We start from the raw sequence: 25,990 nt of genomic DNA, 5'->3' as shown, positions 1-25,990 counted from the left end.
CTCGCTAACTGTGGCATGAATAAACAAAAACTTACTTGGCAAGGCATGGAACGAGCAGTATGAACAGAGCATGAACAATCAGCATGAACTATGCCATGAACAGAGCATGAAAATAACATGTACAGAGCAATGTCGCCAGGCCGACTAACTGGCAACGACAGGCTTAAATAGTCTCTTTGATTAGAGCCAGGTGCGTGTGTCAAATGAATGAGGTGAAAGCAATGAGTTGCCATGGTGACCAAACAAGGGAGCGCAAACAGGAACTAATGGAGTCTCAAACAGAAAATAACAAAAAACATGATCCAGACCACAGATCATGACAAGGGATCCAAGGTCACGGGCATTTAATGTTACATGCAGTGATTTCTCCAGATTCTCTGAACTTTTTGATGATATTACGGATTTTACATATATTTTGTGATTTTAATTTCAAGTTGTTCCCATCTTGGTTTTTTACACAAGAAGTCGCATATTGGCTGACGGAGTGACCCGAGGACGCAGAGACGGAAGGTAAAGGAGAGTTTGATTCTTTGAGTACAATCAAAAAGGCTCGGGCACGGCATAGGCGCTGATCTACATGTCTGGCAGTGGGTGTTCATTAGTGTTGTCCCGATACCAGATACTGGTACCAAAATAAGGCGAAAAGGCGAAAGAAGATTTTGTGATGTTTAAAAATATCGATGTAATCATAGTAGTATCGACTCGATACACTATTTGTAGGTGGTATCATTACAGTGGATGTTAGGTGTAGATCCACCAATCGCGTTTGTTTATATTGAAGCGTCCAGGAAGAGTTGGTGCTACAGGGAATTCTGGGAATTTGTTCTGTAGTGTTTATGTTGTGTTGCGGTGAAAATATTCTTCAAAACTGTGTTAGTCCATGTTGTTTAGTGTGGTTTCACTATATGGCACATATTTATGACAGTGTTGTTTAGTGCGGTTTCACTATATGGCACATGTTTATGACAATGATGTTTAGTGTGGTCTCACTATATGGCACATGTTTATGACAGAGTTGTTTAGTGTGGTTTCACTATATGACATCTTTATGACAGTGTTGTTTAGTGTGGTTTCACTACATGGCACATGTTTATGACAGTGTTGTTTAGTGTGGTTTCACTACTTGGCACATGTTTATGACAGTGTTGTTTAGTGTTGGTTTCACTATATGGCACATGTTTATGATAGTGTTGTTTAGTGTGGTTTCACTACATGGCACATGTTTATGACAGTGTTGTTTAGTGTGGTTTCACTATATGGCACCTGTTTATGACAGTGTTTTTTAGTGTGGTTTCACTATATGACAGTGTTGTTTAGTGTGTTTTCACTATATGGCACATATTTATGACAGTGTTGTTTAGTGTGGTTTCACTATATGGCACATATTTATGACAGTGCTGTTTAGTGGGGTTTCACTATATGGCACATGTTTATGACAGTGTTGTTTAGTGTGGTTTCACTACATGGCATATGTTTATGACAGTATTGTTTGGTGTGGTTTGATGAGCTCCGGTCCATCATCAGTACCTTTTTGATGCTTTAGATGACATGCTGATGTTTTTGTGCCATGCATGATGTCAATTAGAGATGATATATATATATATATATATATATATATATCCATCCATCCATCCATCTTCTTCCGCTTATCCGAGGTCGGGTCGCAGGGGCAGCAGCCTAAGCAGGGAAGTCCAGACTTCCCTCTCCCCAGCCACTTCGTCCAGCTCCTCTCAGGGGATCCCGAGGCGTTCCCAGGCCAGCCGGGAGACATAGTCTTCCCAACGTGTCCTGGGTCTTCCTCGTGGCCTCCTACCGGTCGGACATGCCCTAAACACCTCCCTAGGGAGGCGCTCGGGTGGCATCCTGACCAGATGCCCGAACCACCTCATCTGGCTCCTCTCGATGTGGAGGAGCAGCGGCTTTACTTTGAGCTCCCCCCGGATGATAGAGCTTCTCACCCTATCTCTAAGGGAGAGCCCCGCCACCCGGCGGAGGAAACTCATTTCGGCCGCTTGTACCTGTGATCTTGTCCTTTCGGTCATAACCCAAAGCTCATGACCATAGGTGAGGATGGGAACGTAGATCGACCGGTAAATTGAGAGCTTTGCCTTCCGGCTCAGCTCCCTCTTCACCACAACGGATCGATACAGCGTTCGCATTACTGAAGACGCCGCACCGATCCGCCTGTCGATCTCACGATCCACTCTTCCCTCACTCGTGAACAAGACTCCGAGGTACTTGAACTCCTCCACTTGGGGCAAGATCTCCTCCCCAACCCGGAGATGGCACTCCACCCTTTTCCGGGCGAGAACCATGGACTCGTACTTGGAGGTGCTGATTCTCATCCCAGTCGCTTCACACTCAGCTGCGAACCGATCCAGTGAGAGCTGAAGATCCTGGCTAGATGAAGCCATCAGGACCACATCATCTGCAAAAAGCAGAGACCTAATCCTGCAGCCACCAAACCGGATCTTGGGTTGTTGGGTTGGGTTGTACTTGTATAGCGCTTTTCTACCTTCAAGGTACTCAAAGCGCTTTGACACTACTTCCACATTTACCCATTCACACACACATTCACACACTGATGGAGGGAGCTGCCATGCAAGGCGCTAACCAGCACCCATCAGGAGCAAGGGTGAAGTGTCTTGCTCAGGACACAACGGACATGACGAGGTTGGTACTAGGTGGGGATTGAACCAGGGACCCTCGGGTTGCGCACGGCCACTCTACCACTGCGCCATGCCGTCCCTCAGGCTCATGGCTCCACGATAGTTAGAACACACCCTCCGGTTCCCCTTTTTAAAGAGAGGAACCACCACCCCGGTCTGCCAATCCAAAGGTACTGCCCCCGATGTCCACGCGATGCTGCAGAGTCTTGTCAACCAAGACAGCCCCACAGCATCCAGAGCCTTAAGGAACTCCGGGCGGATCTCATCCACCCCCGGGGCCTTGCCACCGAGGAGCTTTTTAACTACCTCAGCAACCTCAGCCCCAGAAATAGGAGAGCCCACCACAGACCCCCCAGGCACTGCTTCCTCATAGGAAGACGTGTTGGTGGGATTGAGGAGGTCTTCGAAGTATTCCCTCCACTGATCCACAACTTCCGCAGTCGAGGTCAGCAGAACACCATCCGCACCCTACACGGTGTTGGTAGTGCACTGCTTCCCCTTCCTGAGGCGGCGGATGGTGGTCCAGAATCGCTTCGAAGCCGTCCGGAAGTCGTTTTCCATGGCTTCCCCGAACTCCTCCCATGTCCGAGTTTTTGCCTCCGCGACCGCTGAAGCCGCACACCGCTTGGCCTGTCGGTACCTGTCCGCTGCCTCAGGAGTCCCATGAGCCAAAAGAACCCGATAGGACTCCTTCTTCAGCTTGACGGCATCCCTCACCGCCGGTGTCCACCAACGGGTTCTAGGATTACCGCCACGACAGGCACCAACTACCTTGCGGCCACAGCTCCAATCATCCGCCTCGACAATAGAGGTGCGGAACATGGTCCACTCGGACTCAATGTCCAGCACCTCCCTCGTGACATGTTCAAAGTTCTTCCGGAGGTGGGAATTGAAACTCTCTCTGACAGGAGACTCTGCCAGACGTTCCCAGCAAACCCTCACAATGCGTTTGGGCCTGCCAGGTCTGTCCGGCATCCTCCCCCACTATCGCAGCCAACTCACCACCAAGTGGTGATCGGTAGAAAGTTCCGCCCCTCTCTTCACCCGAGTGTCCAAAACATGAGGCAGCAAATCCGATGACACAACTACAAAGTCGATCATAGAACTGCGGCCTAGGGTGTCCTGGTGCCAAGTGCACATATGGACACCCTTATGCTTGAACATGGTGTTCGTTATGGACAATCCGTGACGGGCACAAAAGTCCAATAACAAAACACCACTCGGGTTCAGATCCGGGCGGAAATTCTTCCCAATCACGCCTCTCCAGGTTTCACTGTCGTTGCCAATATGAGCGTTGAAGTCCCCCAGTAGAACAAGGGAATCACCCGGGGGGGCACCCTCAAGTACTCCCTCGAGTGAATCCAAAAAGGGTGGGTACTCTGAGCTGCTGTTTGGCGCGTAAGCGCAAACAACAGTCAGGACCCGTCCCCCCACCCGAAGGCGGAGGGAAGCTACACGTTGCACGTTGAACTCCAACGTGCAGGCTCTGAGCCGGGGGGAAACAAGAATTGCCACCCCAGCCCGTCGCCTCTCACTGCTGGCAACGCCAGAGTGGAAGAGAGTCCAGCCCCTCTCGAGAGAACTGGTTCCGGAGCCCTTGCTGTGCGTCGAGGTGAGTCCGACTATATCCAACCGGAACTTCTCTACCTCTCGCACCAGCTCAGGCTCCTTCCCCCCCAGCGAGGTGACGTTCCACGTCCCAAGAGCTAGCTTCTGTAGCCGAGGATCGGACCGCCAAGTGCCCTGCCTTCGGCTGCCGCCCAGCTCACATTGCACCCGACCTCTATGGCCCCTGCTATGGGTGGTGAGCCAATTGGAGGGGGGACCCACGTTGCCTCTTCGGGCTGTGCCCGGCCGGGCCCCATGGGGATAGACCCGGCCACCAGGCGCTTGCCATCGTGCCCCAACTCCGGGCCTGGCTCCGGAGGGGGCCCCCGGTGACCCGCGTCCGGGCGAGGGAAATCTGAGTCTCGGTTCTTGCATTTCCATTGAAGTCTTCGAGCTGCTCTTTGTCCGATCCCTCACCTAGGACCTGTTTGTCTTGGGAGACCCTACCAGGCATGGAAGCCCCCGGACAACATAGCTCCTAGGATCATTGGGACACGCAAACTCCTCTACCACGGTAAGGTGGCAGCTCAGAGAGGAGATATATATATATATATATATATATATATATATATATATATATATATATATATATATATATATATATATATTAGAAATGTCCGATAATATCGGCCTGCCGATATTATCGGCCGATAAATGCGTTAAAATGTAATATCAGAAATGACTGGTGTCATGACTTGGTCCGGGGTGTGTGCTTTTCCAGGATGCAACGGAAAGTTGGCACGGGCGAGACGGGAATTAAGGTACATGATTTATTATTATCAAAAAAAGGAATAAATGAAAGCGCGCACAGTGGCGGAGAATAAACTATAAAACCAAAAGACTATAGCAAAAAAGTACAAACAAAAAACACGCACAATGGCGGAGAACAAACTATGAAACCAAAAGGACTATAAATATGGAACAAAAACTTACTTGGCTTGGACAAAAGTAGTTGCTTGAGGAATTGACATGAAAAGAAGTATCAGGCATGAACAGAGCATAAATGTGTTGAGGTCGTCAGTGTCAGGACTTGGACTGTGGAGTTTTTGTTTTCCCAAGATGCAAAAGGATTTGGATCGGACATGGCTTGAAGGTAAATACGTTTTTAATAATAACACTCAAAAGAACAAAAGGCGCGCTCAAGGCGGATGTACAAACTTGACTAATGAAAACAAAAGACTTGCACGGGGGCAAAAAACTATGAACAATAAAAAACACTAACTGTGGCAATAATAAACAAACTTACTTGGCATGGACATGAAGTGCGCAGACGTGGACAGAGTGTGACAGGGGGCATAAATGCGAAGATAGCAGGGTGAGAAAGGCTATGACTCCAGGACGAACAACAGAAAATGAAAAGCTTAAATAACACAGACATGATTAACAACAGGTGCGTGACTCAAAACAGGTGCGTGACATGACAGGTGAAACTAATGGGTAACTATGGTGACAAGACAAGGGAGTGAAAAAGCCAGAAACTAAACAAAACATGACTAAGACAAAACATGATTACACAGACATGACAGAACTCTCCCCTTACGGACAGATCCCAGATGTCCAAGAAAAAACTTAACAAGAGTCATGGGAGGGCGGGAGGGGGACATGGCGGTGGGTCGCCAGCCCAAGTGGCCCCGAATCCATCGAGGCATAGTTATGTGGCGGCGGCGAGTGGAACGCCGCTGCAGCAGGCGAGGTGGGCGACCCGGGACAGGCCACATCCGTGGCCGACTGGGAGGTGGGCACACTTGGCGTGGCGGGCGACCAGGTAGCGGCCATATCCGTGGCCGACGAGGAGACAGGCGCGTCGTCATCTTTGCAGGCGTGGAAGCTCGGCGTGGCACGTCAGGCGGCGAAGCTCGGCGTGGGTCTTGGTCTTGGTCTAGGTCTTGGCATGGCGGGTCTTGGTCTTGGCATGGCGGGTCTTGGTCTTGGTCTTGGTGTGGGTCTTGGTCTTGGTCTTGGTGTGGGTCTTTGTCTTGGTCTTGGTGTGGGTCTTTGTCTTGGTCTTGGTGTGGGTCTTTGTCTTGGTCTTGGTGTGGGTCTTTGTCTTGGTCTTGGTGTGGGTCTTGGTCTTGGTCTTGGTGTGGATCTTGGTCTTGGTCTTGGTGTGGGTCTTGGTCTTGGTCTTGGTGTGGGTCTTGGTCTTGGCATGGCGGGTCTTGGTCTTGGCATGGAGGGTCTTGGTCTTGGCATGGAGAGTCTTGGTCTTGGACTTGGCGTGGAGAGTCTTGGTCTTGGACTTGGCGTGGAGGGTCTTGGTCTTGGACTTGGCGTGGAGGGTCTTGGTCTTGGCGTGGAGGGTCTTGGTCTTGGCTTGGCAGTGCTTGGCGGCGTGGAGCTGGTACCGGAGCTTGGCATGATGCGGCTAGGCGTGGTGCGGATACTGGAGTCTGCCGTGGAACTTGGCGTGGTGGAGCTGGTGCTAGCCTTGGTGCGGCGACAGGTGCTAGCCGAGGTGCAGCGACAGGTGCTAGTCGAGGTGCAGCGACAGGTGCTAGCCGTGGAGCAGCGGCAGGTGCTAGCCTTGGAGCAGCGGCAGGTGCTAGCCTTGGAGCAGCGGCAGGTGCTAGCCTTGGAGCAGCGGCAGGTGCTAGCCTTGGAGCAGCGGCAGGTGCTAGCCTTGGAGCAGCGGCAGGTACTAGCCTTGTAGTAGCTAGCCGTGGTGCTAGCCGTGGAGCAGGTGGAGGTGGCCTAGCTGGGGGTTGCGGCTTGGCAGGTCGGAAGACTGGTGATGGCGGTCGTGCTGGAGGCTGTGGCTTGACGGGTCGGAAGACTGGTGAGGGCGGTCGTGCTGGAGGCTGTGGCTCACACAACACAGCCCCCGACCCCAGCCCCCCTCTCAAGGGGCGGATACCAGACGCGCTCCCTGCGGTCTGGAACTCTCTGTAGGGGTGGGCGGAGGAGGGCAGAAACTTCCCCATTAAATTGTCCAAATTGTCTTTTTTGTACCTGTGTTTTTGTGGGTGAAAAAAAAAAATTTTGTGACTTGGGCGTGACTTGAGTCCTGGGGGGCGGGGCATGAAATTTGGGTGGCTTGTCTTGACAGGATCTAATGTTCAAAATCATATTTTGGTAGTGTTGAATCATGGTCATGGGAATGGAGTCTTTTGCTGGAGGTGAGTGATCAAAAGAAAAAGAGTTGAAAAAAAAATCCTGGTCTGTGACGTCATTTTGGAGCTGCGGAGCTGGCAGCAGCCTGCTTCCGCCCGGAGTGGGAGGAGCCTGCGGGAGCGCTGCGTGCGGTCTGCTCGCCTTCCCTGACGTCCTCGGTCTGGAGTGGCGCTTCCGGGATTGCGGTGACGCAGCCTCGTCCTCGGACCAAATGGAGCTAATAGGAATAAGCTTCCCATTTGGCCCCCACGTCAGGTCTCGCTCCGCCATGGCTCCTAACGACTCCCAACTTCCTTCTTCGACCAAATTCTTTGCGGGAAAGCGATTAGCTGGAGTCATAATGTCAGGACTTGGACTGTGGAGTTTTTGTTTCCCCAAGATGCAAAAGGATTTGGATCGGACATGGCTTGAAGGTAAATACATTTTTAATAATAACACTCAAAAGAACAAAAGGCGCGCTCAAGGCGGATGTACAAACTTGACTAATGAAAACAAAAGACTTGCACGGGGGCAAAAAACTATGAACAATAAAAAACACTAACTGTGGCAATAATAAACAAACTTACTTGGCATGGACATGAAGTGCGCAGACGTGGACAGAGTGTGACAGGGGGCATAAATGCGAGGATAGCAGGGTGAGAAAGTCTATGACTCCAGGACGAACAACAGAAAATGAAAAGCTTAAATAACACAGACATGATTAACAACAGGTGCGTGACTCAAAACAGGTGCGTGACATGACAGGTGAAACTAATGGGTAACTATGGTGACAAGACAAGGGAGTGAAAAAGCCAGAAACTAAACAAAACATGACTAAGACAAAACATGATTACACAGACATGACAGTCAGCACGAACAACAGAAAATGAATGAACTTAAATACTATGGACATGATTAGTGAAAGCAGGTGCGTGACTCAAAACGTGAAACAGGTGCGTGGCGTGACAGGTGAAAACTAATGGTTGCTATGGTGACCAGACAAGGGAGTGAAAAGACAGAAACTAAACAAAACATGACTTAAAACAAAACATGATAATACAGACATGACAGAGCCCCTCCCTTAAGGACAGATACCAGATGTCCAAGAAAAAAAACTTAACAAAAGTCATGGGAGGGCGGGAGGGGGCCATGGCGGTGGGTCGCCAGACCACGTGTCCCCGTATCCACCGGGGCAGAGTTAGGTGGCGGCGGCGAGTGGAACGCCGCTGCAGCAGGCGAGGCGGGCGCTCAGGGAATGGCCACATTCGTGGCCAACTGGGAGGTGGGCGCACTTGGCGTGGCGGGCGACCAGGTAGCGGCCATATCCGTGGCCGACGAGGAGGCAGGCGCGTCGTCATCGTGGCAGGCGTGGCTCGGCGTGGCGCTTCAGGCGGCGAAGCTCGGCATGGCGCGTCAGGCGGCGAAGCTCGGCGTGGGTCTTGGTATAGGTCTTGGTCTTGGCGTGGGTCTTGGTCTTGGCATGGCGGGTCTTGGTCTTGGCATGGCGGGTCTTGGTCTTGGCATGGCGGGTCTTGGTCTTGGTCTTGGTCTTGGTCTAGGTCTTGGCATGGCGGGTCTTGGTCTTGGCATGGCGGGTCTTGGTCTTGGTCTTGGCATGGCGGGTCCTGGCATGGCGGGTCCTGGCATGGCGGGTCCTGTTCCTGGCATGGCGGGTCTTGGTCCTGGCATGGCGGGTCTTGGTCCTGGCATGGCGGGTCTTGGTCTTGGCATGGCGAGGCTTTGCGTCGTGGAGCTGCGACTGGCGGCACTTGGCGTCGTGGAGCTGCGACTGGCGGCACTTGGCGTCGTGGAGCTGCGACTGGCGGGACTTGGCGTGGAGGGTCTTGGTCTTGGACTTGGCGTGGAGGGTCTTGGTCTTGGTCTTGGCGTCGAGGGTCTTGGACTTGGCGTCGAGGGTCTTGGTCTTGGCGTCGAGGGTCTTGGTCTTGGCGTGGAGGGTCTTGGTCTTGGACTTGGCGTGGAGGGTCTTGGACTTGGCGTGGAGGGTCTTGGACTTGGACTTGGCGTGGAGGTTCTTGGTCTTGACATGGAGCTGGTGCTAGCCTTGGTGCGGCGACAGGTGCTAGCCGTGGAGCTGCGACAGGTGCTAGCCTTGGAGCAGCGACAGGTGCTAGCCGTGGCTCTGGTGCTAGCCTTGGCGCTAGCTGTGGTGCAGCTACTGGTGCTAGCCGTGGAGCAGCGACAGGTGTTAGCCGTGGCTCTGGTGCTAGCCTTGGCGCTAGCCGTGGTGCAGCTACTGGTGCTAGCCGTGAAGCAACGACAGGTGCTAGCCGTGGCTCTGGTGCTAGCCTTGGCGCTAGCCGTGGTGCAGCTACTGGTGCTAGCCTTGGTGCAGGTGGAGGTGGTCTAGCTGGGGGTTGCGGCTTGGCATGGTAAAAGACTGGTGAGGGCGGTCGTGCTGGAGGCTGTGGCTTGACAGGTCGGAAGACTGGTGAGGGCGGTCGTGCTGGAGGCTGTGGCTTGACGGGTCGGAAGACTGGTGAGGGCGGTCGTGCTGGAGGCTGTGGCTTGACAGGTCGGAAGACTGGTGGTGGCGGCCGTGCTGGAGGCTGTGGCTTGACATCGTGATGCTGAGCCACCCCACCTGAACAATTCCCAGCCCTAGCCCCCCCCTCAAGGGGCGGATACCAGACGTGCTCCCTGCGGTCTGGAACTCTCTGTAGGGGTGGGCGGAGGAGGGCAGAAACTTCCCCATTAAATTGTCCAAATTGTCTTTTTTGTACCTGGGATTGAGTGGGTGAAAAAAAATTGTTTTGTGTCTTGGGTGTGGCTTGAGTCCTGGGGAGCGGGGAATCAAAAGAAAAAGAATTCAGAAAAAAAAAATCCTGGTCTTTGACGTCATCCGGGCGAAGCCGGGCTGGCTGCTGCTTGCTTCCGCCCGGAGGGGGAGGGGCTTGTGGGAGCGGCGTGTCCTGCTGGCTCGCGGAAGTTCTTCCTGAAGTCCTTCGTCGGGAGCGGCGCTTCCGGCACTGCGCTGCGTCCCCGCATTCCTGGGACCAAATGGAGTCTCTGTACTCCACGGAGGAGTAGGGCAGAGTTTCCTCCTCCATCGCGCACAGGACCGCCCAAGAAGCCTCGTCCAAAATGTCCAACTCGGCCAACTTAGGTGCGGAAAAGCGGGTCTGCTGACGACCTATGTCAAGACTTGGACTTAGGCTTGGTTTGTTCTCCCGAGGTGCAAGTGAATTGGACTGGTCATGGCGTGAAGGTAAATACATTTTTAATAATAACACTCAAAAGAACAAAAGGCGCGCTCAAGGCGGATGTACAAACTTGACTAATGAAAACAAAAAACTTGCACGGGGGCAAAAAACTAGGAACAACAAAAAAAACACTAACTGTAGCAATAATAAACAAACTTACTTGGCATGGACATGAAGTGCGCAGAGGTGGACAGAGTGTGACAGGGGGCATGAATGCGGGGTGAGGTCGTCAGGACGAACAACAGAAAATGAATGAACTTAAATACTATGGACATGATTAGTGAAAGCAGGTGCGTGACTCAAAACGTGAAACAGGTGCGTGACGTGACAGGTGAAAATTAATGGTTGCTATGGTGACCAGACAAGGGAGTGAAAAGACAGAAACTAAACAAAACATGACTTAAAACAAAACATGATAATACAGACATGACAACTGGTATCGTTTTATTTATTATCGGTATCGTTTTTTTTTTTTTTTTTTTTTTTATTAAATCAACATAAAGAAACACAAGATACACTTACAATTAGTGCACCAACCCAAAAAACTTTCCTCCCCCATTTACACTCATTCACACTCATTCACACAAAAGGGTTGTTTCTTTCTGTTATTAATATTCTGGTTCCTACATTATATATCAATATATATCAATACAGTCTGCAAGAGATACAGTCCGTAAGCACACACGATTGTGCGTGCTGCTGGTCCACTAATAGTACTAACCTTTAACAGTTCATTTTACTAATTTTCATTAATTACTAGTTTCTATGTAACTGTTTTTATATTGTTTTTCTTTCTTTATTATTCAAGAAAATGTTTTTAATTTATTTATCTTATTTTATTCCTTTTTTTAAAAAGTACCTTATCTTCACCATACATGGTTGTCCAAATTAGGCATAATAATGTGTTAATTCCACGACTGTATATATCGGTTGATATCGGTATCGGTTGATATCGGTATCGGTAATTAAAGAGTTGGACAATATCGGAATATCGGATATCGGCAAAAAGCCATTATCAAACATCCCTAATGTCAATGTGACTTTTTTACGAAATATTTTAGTTGTGTGGAATAAGTGTGACAAATATACATAGTGTGGCAAAAACAAGGGCAGGAATAAAGCTTGGGCTGGAGGTATACAGATGGTGGGGATACGTTTCCGAAGAGGGAGGCGAGTTAGAAACATGAAAAAGGGGTTAAGGAAGAAAAAGGACAGCGAAGTCGCTGTTTTAAAGGCAGGGAGAAGGAAGGCAAGGTGATGACTGATTTGTTTACCGACTCCCCAAGACGAAGCAGGCTCCAGGGGTCCTAAAGGAGAGTGGGACTGACCTGCTTAGGGGGCTTGGAGAAGTACACACACATATATACCTGTATATATATATATATACCTTCTCATTCAATGTGTTTTCTTTATTTTCATGACTATTTACATTGTAGATTGTCACATCAAAACTATGAATGAACACATGTGGAGTTATGTACTTCACAAAAAAAAAGTGAAATAACTGAAAACAAGTTTTATGTTCTAGTTTCTTCAAAATAGCCACCCTTTGCTCTGATTACTGCTTTGCACACTCTTGGCATTCTCTCCACGAGCTTCAAGAAGTAGTCACCTGAAATGTTTTTTACTTCACAGGTGTGTTTGAAGCTCATGGAGAGAATGCCAAGAGTGTGCAAAGCAGTAATCAGTGCAAAGGGTGGCTATTTTGAAGAAACTAGAACAAAAAACCTGTTTTCAGTTATTTCACTTTTTTTTTTGTGACGTACATAACTCCACATGTGTTCATTCATAGTTAGGGTTAGGGTTATATATATATATATATATATATATATATATATATATATATATATATATATATATATATATATATATATATATATATATATATATATAAACACATTGAATGAGAAGAAGGTGTAACCTGCAAAACAGGCATGTAGGGATGATATAGCCTCTTTTGTTTTTTCCTGACCTAACATCCATCCATCTATTTGCTAGGGGGCGCTGGAACCTTTCTCAGCTGCATTCGGGCGGAAGACAGTGTACACCCTGGACAAGTCGCCACCTCATCACAGTGCCAACACAGTTAGACAGACAACAGTCACACTCACATTCACACACTAGGGCTAATTATATATATATATATATATATATATATATATATATATATATATATATATATATATATATATATATATATATATATGTATATATATTTATATACACACATATATATATATATATATATATATATATATATATATATATATATATATATATATATATATATATATATACATATATAAAAAATGATCCCTAGTTTAGATAATTATATATATATATATAAAAAAAAAAAAATATATATATATATATATATATATATATATATATATATATATATATATATATATATATATATATATATTGTCGAAGCCAAACTTGTATATATTTTGTGAACTGAGTACATTTTTATACCGGTGAAGAATTTCAGAATGCAAAGTCTGTTAAGGCTCATTGTCCATCCATCCATCCATTTTCTACCGCTTATTCCCTTTGGGGTCGCGGGGGGCGCTGGAGCCTATCTCAGCTACAATCGGGCGGAAGGCGGGGTACACCCTGGACAAGTCGCCACCTCATCGCAGGGCCAACACATTGTCCTTCGTTCAAATTGCGCGTAATCTTCAACTTTCATCTCTTATATGTCCGAGATACAGACCAGATGCAAGAGCGCATCTAGTCGTTACTACTATAATTACATCAATATTTTTTTAGCAACACACCATCTTCTTTCGTTTAATATATATATATATATATACAGGTAAAAGCCAGTAAATTAGAATATTTTGAAAAACTTGATTTATTTCAGTAATTGCATTCAAAAGGTGTAACTTGTACATTATATTTATTCATTGCACACAGACTGATGCATTCAAATGTTTATCTCATTTAATTTTGATGATTTGAAGTGGCAACAAATGAAAATCCAAAATTCCGTGTGTCACAAAATTAGAATATTACTTAAGGCTAATACAAAAAAGGGATTTTTAGAAATGTTGGCCAACTGAAAAGTATGAAAATGAAAAATATGAGCATGTACAATACTCAATACTTGGTTGGAGCTCCTTTTGCCTCAATTACTGCGTTAATGCGGCGTGGCATGGAGTCGATGAGTTTCTGGCACTGCTCAGGTGTTATGAGAGCCCAGGTTGCTCTGATAGTGGCCTTCAACTCTTCTGCGTTTTTGGGTCTGGCATTCTGCATCTTCCTTTTCACAATACCCCACAGATTTTCTATGGGGCTAAGGTCAGGGGAGTTGGCGGGCCAATTTAGAACAGAAATACCATGGTCCGTAAACCAGGCACGGGTAGATTTTGCGCTGTGTGCAGGCGCCAAGTCCTGTTGGAACTTGAAATCTCCATCTCCATAGAGCAGGTCAGCAGCAGGAAGCATGAAGTGCTCTAAAACTTGCTGGTAGACGGCTGCGTTGACCCTGGATCTCAGGAAACAGAGTGGACCGACACCAGCAGATGACATGGCACCCCAAACCATCACCCAACCATGCAAATTTTGCATTTCCTTTGGAAATCGAGGTCCCAGAGTCTGGAGGAAGACAGGAGAGGCACAGGATCCACGTTGCCTGAAGTCTAGTGTAACGTTTCCACCATCAGTGATTTACTGGCTTTTACCTGTATATATATATATATATATATATATATATATATATATATATATATATATATATATATATATATATATATATATATTATGTTTATAAACTCAGGAAATACGTCCCTGGACACATGAGGACTTTGAATATGATCAATGTATGATCCTGTAACTACTTGGTATCGGATCGATACCTAAATGTGTGGTATCATCCAAAACTAATGTAAAGTATCAAACAACAGAAGAATAAGTGATTATTACATTTTAACAGAAGTGTAGATAGAACATGTTAAAACAGAAAGTAAGCAGATATTAACAGTAAATGAACAAGTAGATTAGTAATAAATGTTCTACCACTTGTTTTTAATAATGTTGACAACATAATAGAATGATAAATGACACAATATGTTACTGCATACAACAGCAGACTAATTAAGAGCCTTTGTTTGTTTACTTACTACTAAAATATATGTTCAATATTTTATTTAAGGACAAAATTGCAATAATAAACATATGTTTAATGTACACTAAGATTTCTTGTTAAAATAAAGCCAATAATGCCTATTTTTGTGGTCCCCTTTATATAGAAAAGTACCGAAAAGTATCGAAATACATTTTGGTACCGGTACCGGTACCAACATATTGGTATTGGGACAACACTATGGTACAATATGGCGACCTTTAATGCTTGGTTATCATTCCACAGGCTCATTCATAGTATATTTCACAGAAAACATCACGAGTAATCAGTCCAGCTGTGGTGACGACCAGTAGTGACGACCATTATGGGGCTTTGCAATGGCAGGAACCGGGTCACCGGACTAATCGACTATACCTGCATGGGAGGACAACATATGCGTTCAGGTTGACTTAATACACGGCACATATAGCGCTTGAATGATTAAAAAAGGAACGTACAAACAAATCTTGGAATATTTACCTGGTGGTGGGAGTGATGGGATGAATATGAATCTTTGACATAGAGTTGTGTGTGTGCTCTGGAGTGCTGGGAATAGTGAAAATGATATTTTGGTAAACACTGTAGGGAATGGGACACGAGAGAGAGAGCTCGATTCATACTCAAAGAGAAATGTGCTCGGTGCATGTGTAAACAGAGCGGCTTTTCACTTTACAGTGCAGCGCACAGCAAACACGCCCCCTGGTGGAAGGAATGCATGCCGAGCTTGGTCAGCAAAAGAGCAGCAATCCTTTCTAAGCTGATTATGGTGCACCATTAAACAAAATGAATCGGGAGTGAAACGGCCTTGCCAACCAACTTAGAGAGAGTATAGCATGATCTTCTCTTTATAATGTGCTTATTGGCCAATAATGAAGTGGAACAAAATACTTTTGCAAGTGTCCAGGAAGGCAAAGCAGCAGGAAGATTAGGGAATACTAATTTGAGCACAGCAGGAAATGTCATTCTTATTCCTGCAGCACAGTAACCTTTTAATTGGTACAAATATTCGCTTTTAGACTTTCATCGTTTCGCCAACCTTAGCTGTGAGATGGTGCTTTGTTAAAAGTAAGTCACTGTTTCCTAGCTCGAGCATCAAAACAAGAAAGGTACGGTGATACTTTATCGCAGTGTTTTTCCACCATTGTGCCACTAGTATGCCGTGAGATACAGTTTGGTGTTATTTTACGGTAATGTGTTAATAATTTCACACATAAGTCGCTCCTGAGTATAAGTCACACCCCCGGCCAAACTATGAAAAAAACTGCAATTTATAGTCTGAAAAATACGGTAATAATAATGCGAAAATGTGCCGTTGTTGAGTGTTTGTGCTGTCTAGAGCTCGGCAGAGTAACCGTGTAATACTCTTCCATATCAGTAGGTGGCAGCAGGTAGCTAAGTGCTTTGTAGATGTCGGGAACATGGTTTGTCTGTTATGGTTGCAGGAGGAGTTGACGGCACAGAACCAAAAGGGGAGGGCATAGCTATATATATTTTATTATATATGTGCTATACAAATAAAGTATTACAATGTATATATATATATATATATATATATATATATATATATATATATATATATATATATATATATATTATCGGCCGATAAATGCGTTAAAATGTAATATCGGAAATTATCGGTATCGTTGTTTTTATTATCTGTATCATTTTTTTTTTTTTTTTTTTTTTTTTTTTTTTTTTTTTTGGATTAAATCAACATAAAAAACACAAGATACACTTACAATTAGTGCACCAACCCAAAAAACCTCCCTCCCCAATTTACACTCATTCACACTCGTTCACACAAAAGGGTTGTTTCTTTCTGTTATTAATATTCTGGTTCCTACATTATATATCAATATATATCAATACAGTCTGCAAGGGATACAGTCCGTAAGCACACATGATTGTGCGTGCTGCTGGTCCACTAATAGTACTAACCTTTAACAGTTAATTTTACTTATTTTCATTAATTACTAGTTTCTATGTAACTGTTTTTATATTGTTTTACTTTTTTTATTCAAGAAAATGTTTTTAATTTATTTATCTTATTTTATTAATTTTTCTAAAAAGCACCTTTTCTTTACCATACCTGGTTGTCCAAATTAGGCATAATAATGTGTTAATTCCACGACTGTATATATCGGTTGATCTCGGTATCGGTAATTAAAGAGTTGGACAATATCGAAATATCGGATATCGGCAAATAGCCATTATCAGACATCCCTAATATATATATATATATATATATATATATAAAAATATAAATTTATATATATATATATATATATATATATATATATATATATATATATATATATATATATATATAAAAATATAAATTTATATATATATATATATATATATATATATATATATATATATATATATATATATATATATATATATATATATATATATATATATATAAATATATATATATATATATATATATTTATATTTATGCATATATATATATATATATATATATATATATATATATATATATATATATATATATATATATATATATATATATATATATATAAATATATATATATATATATATATATATATATATATTTATATTTATGTATATATATATATATATATATATATATATATATATATATATATATATATATTTATATTTATGTGTATATATATATATATATATATATTTATATTTTTATATATATATATATATATTTATATTTTTATATATATATATTATATAATAATCCACAATAATACTATAATAATCAAACAAATAATAATATTAACTAAGGGAAGAATGGAGTGTGACAAAATCCAAAAGAGTGTGTGTGTGTCTGACTATGTGTGTAATTAATTGTTGTGTATTACCGTGATGTGTTGGGCGAGAGGAAGGACAGGGCAAGAAGCAGTCCGTGGGCAGGGAGATAGTCAGGGCGAATGGCGAGGCGTCAGAGGTCCGTGTCCAAGCGGGAGGTCGAAAATCCAAAAGGGGCAGCCAGAGAACCAGAGGGGAACAACAGAGAATCACAGGTGAAGACAAGAAGACAGACTGCAGGGAGGGCGGCAAAGGAAGACACAGCACCAATCAAAAGCGGCATCGAGCCCACACCGTGACATTGTCGTGATCACAATATGCGGGAAGCATATAAGTAAAAAGGTATCTAACACTTAAACCAAAAATAAACAAAAGGCGAGCGCCGCTAAGAAAAGGCATTGAAGCTTAGGGATGGCTAAGCAAAACAAAACAAAAATTAAACTGGCTGCAAAGTAAACAAAAACAGAATGCTGGACGACAGCAAAGACTTGCAGAGTGTGGAGCAGAGGGCATCCACAAAGTACACCCGCACATGACATGACAATCAACAATGTCCCCACAAAGAAAGATAGCGTCCGCACAACTGAAATAGTCTTGATTGCGAAATCAAAGCAGGTGCGGGGAATAGCGTTCAAGGTAGACATGAAACTGCTACAGGAAAATACCAACAAAAGAGGAAAAGCCACCAAAATAGGAGCGCAAGACAAGAACTAAAACACTACACACAGGAAAACAGCAAAAAACTTCAAATAAGTCAGGGTGTGATGTGACAGGTGGTGATAGTACACCTACTTTGAGACAAGAGCTATAGTGATGCATGGTTGGTTATGGTTTAAAGTCATATCCAACAATTGCTAGAACAACTTTTTATTGTCTATATCGGCTACTGAGTTTCATTTTTTTATGTTTTCTGCTGGTGGTGGGCCTCAGAATTTTTTCAATGAAAAAAATGTGCCTTGGTTTATAAAAGATTGAAAAACACTGCTTGAACGTGTCCGTTATCCTACGGCCAAATTTTGTGCATAACAAACTAGTCCGCCGACTATGCTTTTTAGGAATAAGTATGACTGCTCAGTGGCCTAGTGGTTAGAGTGTCCGCCCTGAGATGGGTAGGTCGTGAGTTCAAACCCCTGACACGACTATAAAAATGAGACCTAAACCTCCCTGCTTGGCACTCAGCATCAAGGGTTGGAATTGGGGGTTAAAACACCAAAAATGTTTCCCAGGCGTGGCCACCGCTGCTGCTCACTGCTCCCCTCACCTCTCAGTGGGTGATCAAGGGTGATGGGTCAAATGCAGAGAATAACTTTGCCACACCTAGTGTGTGTGTGTGACAATCATTGGTACTTTAACTTTTAAATAAGCCAGCATGGGACTGTAAGAGTTGAGATTATCAGCACTCTGATAAAGAAGGTGAGAAACACTGTTAAATTCGATAAATAACTCAAAGCAATGTGGCATTTGTGTGGCTCTCCCCTCCATTCCTTCCTTCTTGTCTTCGCCAACAAGAGTGTTCAGTAAATGTAGAAGTAATGTTAAATACTTATTTTTTACATTTCATTTGCATTGTTTTCTGCATGTAAAACTATAATTAATGTGTTTTGCGTTGGTATTTGTGTGTGTCTGAAACAATGAATTTCCGCAAAATAGACACACAATTTATTTTAGGATTTCATTGTAATAGTCATTTAATTTCAGACCCAGGGGGATCTATATCACAGAAGAAAAAACATATGACGATAAAACCCAGATAAAAGAAATACAAGCAGAAATAAAATAAATACAAACTTGTAGAAAAAAATAAAATAAAATAAAAACACTCCACAATATTCAATAGAATATGTATTTAACGTCTTTATAAGCCCTACACACACCACACACAACTTTTAAACACACTCGTAACTTTATTATTTACTGTATTTATTTTTTCATCTACTTATTTATTTTCTTATTTTTTTATTCATTGTTTGTGTTACAGATTGAGCACAGGAAGTAAACAAATAAATGTTACCATTTGCAATGAAACGAACAAGGAGTAGTATTGAATAAGGTCAGCCTCTTCCTACTCCTGTTAGACTTAGACAAACTTTATTGATCCACAAGGGAAATTGTTCCACACAGTAGCTCAGTTACGAAGGATGGAAAGGGTAAGGCTGGAAAGGATATTGCACACAAGGGCACAAAAAGAGGGTGAAAACAAAAAGTATTAAAGTTAAAGTACCAATGATTGTCACACTCACACGAGGTGTGGCGAAATTATTCTCTGCATTTGACCCATCACCCTTTATCACCCCCTGGGAGGTGAGGGGAGCAGTGAGCAGCAGCGGTGGCCGCGCCAGGGAATAATTTTTGGTGATTTAACCCCCAATTCCAACCCTTGATGCTGAGTGCCAAGCAGGGAGGTACACTAAAAATGTACAATTGTAGCAATATAAAATATAACATACATGTAATAGTTACATATTATATACAGTCACAATCAAAAGTTTACAAACAGTTGTAAAGGACACAATGTCATGGCTGTCTTGAGTTTCCAATCATTTCTACAACGCTTATATTTTTGTGATAGAGTGATTGGAACTTTCCTGCAGAATGTCTTATCTTTGTCTATGTGATGTCAGATGAAATAAAAATTGAGCTGTTTGGCCACAATACCCAGCAATATGTTTGGAGGAGAAAAGGTGAGTGCTTTAATCCCAAGAACACCATGCCTACCGTCAAGCATGGTAGTGGTAGTATTATACTCTGGGCCTGTTTTGCTGCCAATGGAACTGGTGCTTTAAATGGGACAATGAAAAAAGAGGATTACCTCCAAATTCTTCAGGACAACCTAAAATCATCAGCCCGGAGGTCGGGTCTTGGGCGCAGTTGGGTGTTCCAACAGGACAATGACCCCAAACACATGTCAAAAGTGGTAAAGGAATGGCTAAATCAGACTAGAATGAAGGTTTTAGAATGGCCTTCCCAAAGTCCTGACTTCAACGTGTGGACAATGCTGAAGAAACAAGTCCATGTCAGAAAACCAACAAATTTAGCTGAACTGCACCAATTTTGTCAAGAGGAGTGAAGCTCAGAAGCTTGCCAGAAGCTTGTGGATGGCTACCAAAAGCGCCTTATTGCAGTGAAACTTACCAAGGGACATGTAGCCAAATATTAACATTGCTGTATGTATACTTTTGACCCAGCAGATTTGCTCACAAAAAAAAAACAGAACTGAGGTAGTCAAAACTAACAGAACAAAACAGGATCCGGGCAACAGATTATAACAGTACCCCCCCTTAAAGGACAGATTCCAGCTGTCCCTTGAAAAAAAAACTAAGAGACAGTTCTAAAGTCAGGGGAGGGCGGAGGGAGGACTTGGTGGTGGGTCGCCAGGCCAAGTGTCCCCGAATCCACCGAGGACAAATCAACAGGCGCATTCATGATAACATGTCATATTTACAGTATATTGGTCATGTTAAGCATGACTGTAACTTTTTTCCCGGGCAATTTGCTCTCTCTGTGTTGCCACTAATGGCACTAACGGCTTTTAAGTATTATCATGTAGCACTATGGCTGAACGTTTCAAAAAAGAACTTACAAAGTCCATCTTCACTGGGGGTACCGACTGATGGGGTAGATGTATCTTTCAGCACTTTGTGCTCTCCTCAAGCTGGTAAATTCCTCACTCTTCATGTAAAAAATACTTCCTACCAATGTTGCAAAGGTCTTATGCTGTGTTGCATTTGTTGAGATCCAAATTGAGAGGCATTGTTGATAGTATGTGGATTTTCAAATTTGACCAACTTCTCGGCTTGGTGCCAAAACCTTCTTCTATACATGTGAGATGCATGATCCATAATCTAGCATTAACTTTTACCAAGTCTAAGGCTCAAGCTCCTTTTTCTTCTTTACTTCATGGCAGGTTGAAACCAACGTTACTAGCAGCTAGCTATTAGATAGCAGTGGCGGGCCATGCGTTTCTCACCTAGGCCTTCAGTGATGTCCTACTTAGTCTGACTTCACCTCTCCAAATACCGTAATTGATGTCACCAACATGGCCACGGCTGGAGATACTATACAGAATACAGAAAAACACTTGCACACCACTGGCTATTGAAACCCCTCAACAGTGTACAAAACGGTCTATTTTTTGGCGCATTTAACATTCAATAAATCCGCTTCAGCAATTAAAACATATCTTACGTGGTACTGTCAAAATAAAGAGAATTGTATAAAACAAATAAAACATGAACAAAATAAAGAAATACATTATTTGAACTCACAATTTGTAGCACCAATCCGACACCGTATAAGTCAGTGGTACCGCTCGTAGTCGGTAGTTGGTCGTAGTCGGATGATTCGCGTGAAACCATTTCACCACTGGGATAGCTTCCGGTGTCGGCCGACCTCGTCTCACAAGATGTAGTTTTTCTTTAGTATCCTTCTTGAGAATGGCTTTGCAAATATACACTATATTGCCAAAAGTATTTGGCCATCTGCCTTGACTCACATATGAACTTGAAGTGCCTTTGCATTCGTAACCCATAGGGTTCAATATGATGTCGGTCCACATTTTGCAGCTATTACAGTTTCAACTCTTCTGGGAAGACTGTCCACAAGGTTGCGGAGTGTGTTTATAGGAATTTTCCACCATTCTTCCAAAAGCGCATTGGTGAGATCACACACTGATGTTGGTCAAGAAGGCTTGGCTCACTCATTCATCCCAAAAGTGTTCTATCGGGTTCAGGTCAGGACTCTGTGCAGGCCAGTCAAGTTCATCCACACCAGACTCTGTCATCCATGTTTTTATGGACCTTGCTTTGTGTACTGGTGCACAGTCATGTTAGAAGAAGAAGGGGCCCGCTCCAAACTGTTCCCACAAGGTTGGGAGCATGGTATTGTCCAAAATGTTTTGGTATCGTGGAGCATTCAAAGTTCAACTCCCAAACTCTTCCATTTTCTTATAATAAAGCCTACAGTTGACCTTGGAATATTTAGGAGCGAGGACATTTCACGACTGGATTCAGTTCCACGCTGGAAATCACTGAGAGCGGCCCATTCTTTCACAAATGTTTGTAGAAACAGTCTCCATGCCGAAGTGCTTGATTCTATACACCTGTGGCCAGGTGATTAGTACACCTGATTCTGATCATTTGAATGGGTGGCCAAATAATTTTGGCAATATAGTGTATATCTGCCACCTAATCAACATGGTGCTCTCCTTCTTTGTGAGTACCGATGAGTTTTCTGTGGCTTTCTATGGCTCCGGTGCCACTTCCTGTTTTCGCAACTTGTGATTGGATGCTCACTTGGGAGTCCCAAGTGAGCATCCAATCACAGCGTAAGGCCAGCTAGAAGGCCTTACTGACAACAACTCGTGATCTGATTGGCTATCGCAATTATCTATCAACTGTATGCGGCCGTTCACTTACAGTGCACAGACATTGTTGATTCCGAATGCCCCAGATTTCGTAATGCATGGCAACATAAGCAAGCTGAATTCTGATTGGATACAAACTCTAACCTAAATCAACAGCACTGGAAGGAGCATAATATGACATGAAGAGAATATGAATACTTTTAGATATTTAGGGAAAGTGAATAAAAAAATACTTTTATTTTTAATTATGATTATGATTTGTGAAGATAGTTGTTGGCTACACGCCAGTGGTCGGACGCGCAGTGCGAACAACAATATATCACACAGAAAAGTAGTTCCAAAGAGTTAGCGCCTACATTAACAATGTTGCTAAAGCTTGGTTAATATGAAGTTCATGAAATGTAAATGGAGCGTTGTTGGTGAGTTTTGATGGGTTTTTTTTTATAACAATTTATAGATAATGCAGATGAAACCAATTACCTGCATTGTTAGGTACTTCATACTAGCAGTTTGTTTCCACTATTTAAAATGCACATAAAAGACAAAGACGCATACTTGCCAACCCTCCCGGATTTTCGGGGAGACTCCCGAAATTCAGTGCCTCTCCCGAAAATCTCCCGGGACAAATTTTCTCCCGAAAATCTCCCGAAATTCAGGCAGACTCAGGTCCATGCGGACCTGAGTCCGCTTTCCCACAATATAAACAGCGTACCTGCCCAATCACGTTATAACTGTAGAATAATGGAGGGCGAGTTCTTGGTTTCTTATGTGGGTTTATTGTTAGGCAGTTTCATTAACGTCCTCCCAGCGCGGCAACAACACACAACAACAGCAGTCACGTTTTCGTCTACCGTAAAGCAGTTTGTCTGCCGTAAACAGCAATGTTGTGACACTCTTAAACAGGACAATACTGCCGTCTAGTGCATTTGATGAAAGCACTTTTGTGCGTGCCACACAGCAATGCATCATCAGAGAGGGTGTTCAGCATGGTTCGAAAAATAGTGACAGAGAACAGAACAAGGATGGACAATTCAACCCTTAACTCAACAATGAGTAGATGAGTGTTATGTGTGTGTATATGTGTAAATAAATGAACACTGAAATTCAAGTATTTATTTTATATATATATATATAATAAAATAAATATATATTTATAGCTAGAATTCACTGAAAGTCAAGTATTTCTTGTATGTATATATATATATATATATATATATATATATATATATATATATACACACATATATAAATATATATGTACATATGTGTATATATATATATATATATATATATATATATATATATATATATATATATATATATATATATGTATGTGTGGGAAAAAAAATCACAAGACTATTTCATCTCTACAGGCCTGTTTCATGAGGGGGGGTACCCTCAATCTCCTGATGATTGAGGGTACCCCCCCTCATGAAACAGGCCTGTAGAGATGAAATAGTCTTGTGATTTTTTTTCCCACACATACATATATTGCGCTCTACTACGGTATCGAGCACTATTTTTTGGATAACCTTATTAAGACATATATATATATATATATATATATATATATATATATATATATATATATATATATATATGAAATACTTGACTTAGTATTTCTTATATATATATATATATATATATATATATATGAAATACTGACTTGGTGAATTCTAGCTCTAAATATACTCCTCCCCTCTTAACCACGCCCCCCGCCTCCTCCCCCCCACCTCCCGAAATCGGATGTCTCAAGGTTGGCAAGTATGCAAAGACGTGTCTTCTTGTCTCACATAAGGATTGTGGATGACGGGGAAAATTGTGGAGAAAGTGCAGTCCTCATTTAAATTCTCATTAAACTTCTTACTATAGTAATCCCAAGTTCATATTTCATGTACAGTACAATGTTTCATGTGCATTTCTCGGCACTCTCCATACAGAGTCCTCTATGTGTCCGACTTGGACTACTTTGCTGGTGGCGGTGGAATGACGCTGCGTGCCAAGGTAGCAAACGGTGTGGATTGTGACTAGAAAAAGAGAGAGCTTTTTAAAGCAGTGGCGAACAGGCCTGTGTCAATACATGGCCAGGACAAGGTCTGATTTATTCATTTGCTCTAGAATTAGCTGCATTACCAGTCTTCAAGGCTGGATGAAATGACTACTTTTTCTTCCAATGAGTAACAGTGCAGAAACCAGGTGGTGCGTTCATATTTCCCTCAGTCAAGTATGTTGGAGTGGAATGACAAATAGGGAGTTTTACTGCCTGCCTTCACAAAGTTAGAATTGAACACTTGGTTGCTTTTTGTAATGGTTTGTCACTGTAGTGTTGTTATGCTAGCATAAATATAAATATCCATGTACAAACCCCGTTTCTATATGAGTTGGGAAATTGTGTTGGATGTAAATATAAACGGAATACAATGAGTTGCAAATCATTTTCAACCCATAATCAATTGAATGCACTACAAAGATAAGATATTTGGTTTTCAAACTCATAAACTTTTTTTTTTTTGCAAATAATTATTACTTTAGAATTTCATGGCTGCAACACGTGCCAAAGTAGTTGGGAAAGGGCATGTTCACCACTGTGTTACATGGCCTTTCCTTTTAACAACACTCAGTAAATGTTTGGGAGCTGAGGAGACACATTTTTTAAGCTTCTCAGGTGGAATTCTTTCCCATTCTTGCTTGATGTACAGCTTAAGTTGTTCAACAGTCTCCCTTCTGGTATTTTAGGCTTCATATTGCACCACACATTTTCAATGGGAGACAGGTCTGGACTACAGGCAGGCCAGTCTAGTACCCGCATTCTTTTACTATGAAGCCACGTTGATGTAACACGTGGCTTGGCATTGTCTTGCTGAAATAAGCAGGGGCGTCCATGGTAACGTTGCTTGGATGGCAACATATGTTGCTCCAAAACTTGTATGTACCTTTCAGCATTAATTGCGCCTTCACAGATGTGTAAGTTACCCATGTCTTGGGCACTAATACACCCCCATACCATCACAGATACTGGCTTTTACACTTTGCGCCTATAACAATCCGGATGGTTCTTTTCTTTTCGACGTCCACAGTTTCCGAAAACAATTTGAAATGTGG

This window comes from Nerophis lumbriciformis, linkage group LG03, assembly GCF_033978685.3.
Source record: "Nerophis lumbriciformis linkage group LG03, RoL_Nlum_v2.1, whole genome shotgun sequence".
Taxonomy (NCBI): Eukaryota; Metazoa; Chordata; class Actinopteri; order Syngnathiformes; family Syngnathidae; genus Nerophis; species Nerophis lumbriciformis.
This window is presented reverse-complemented; position numbering follows the sequence as displayed.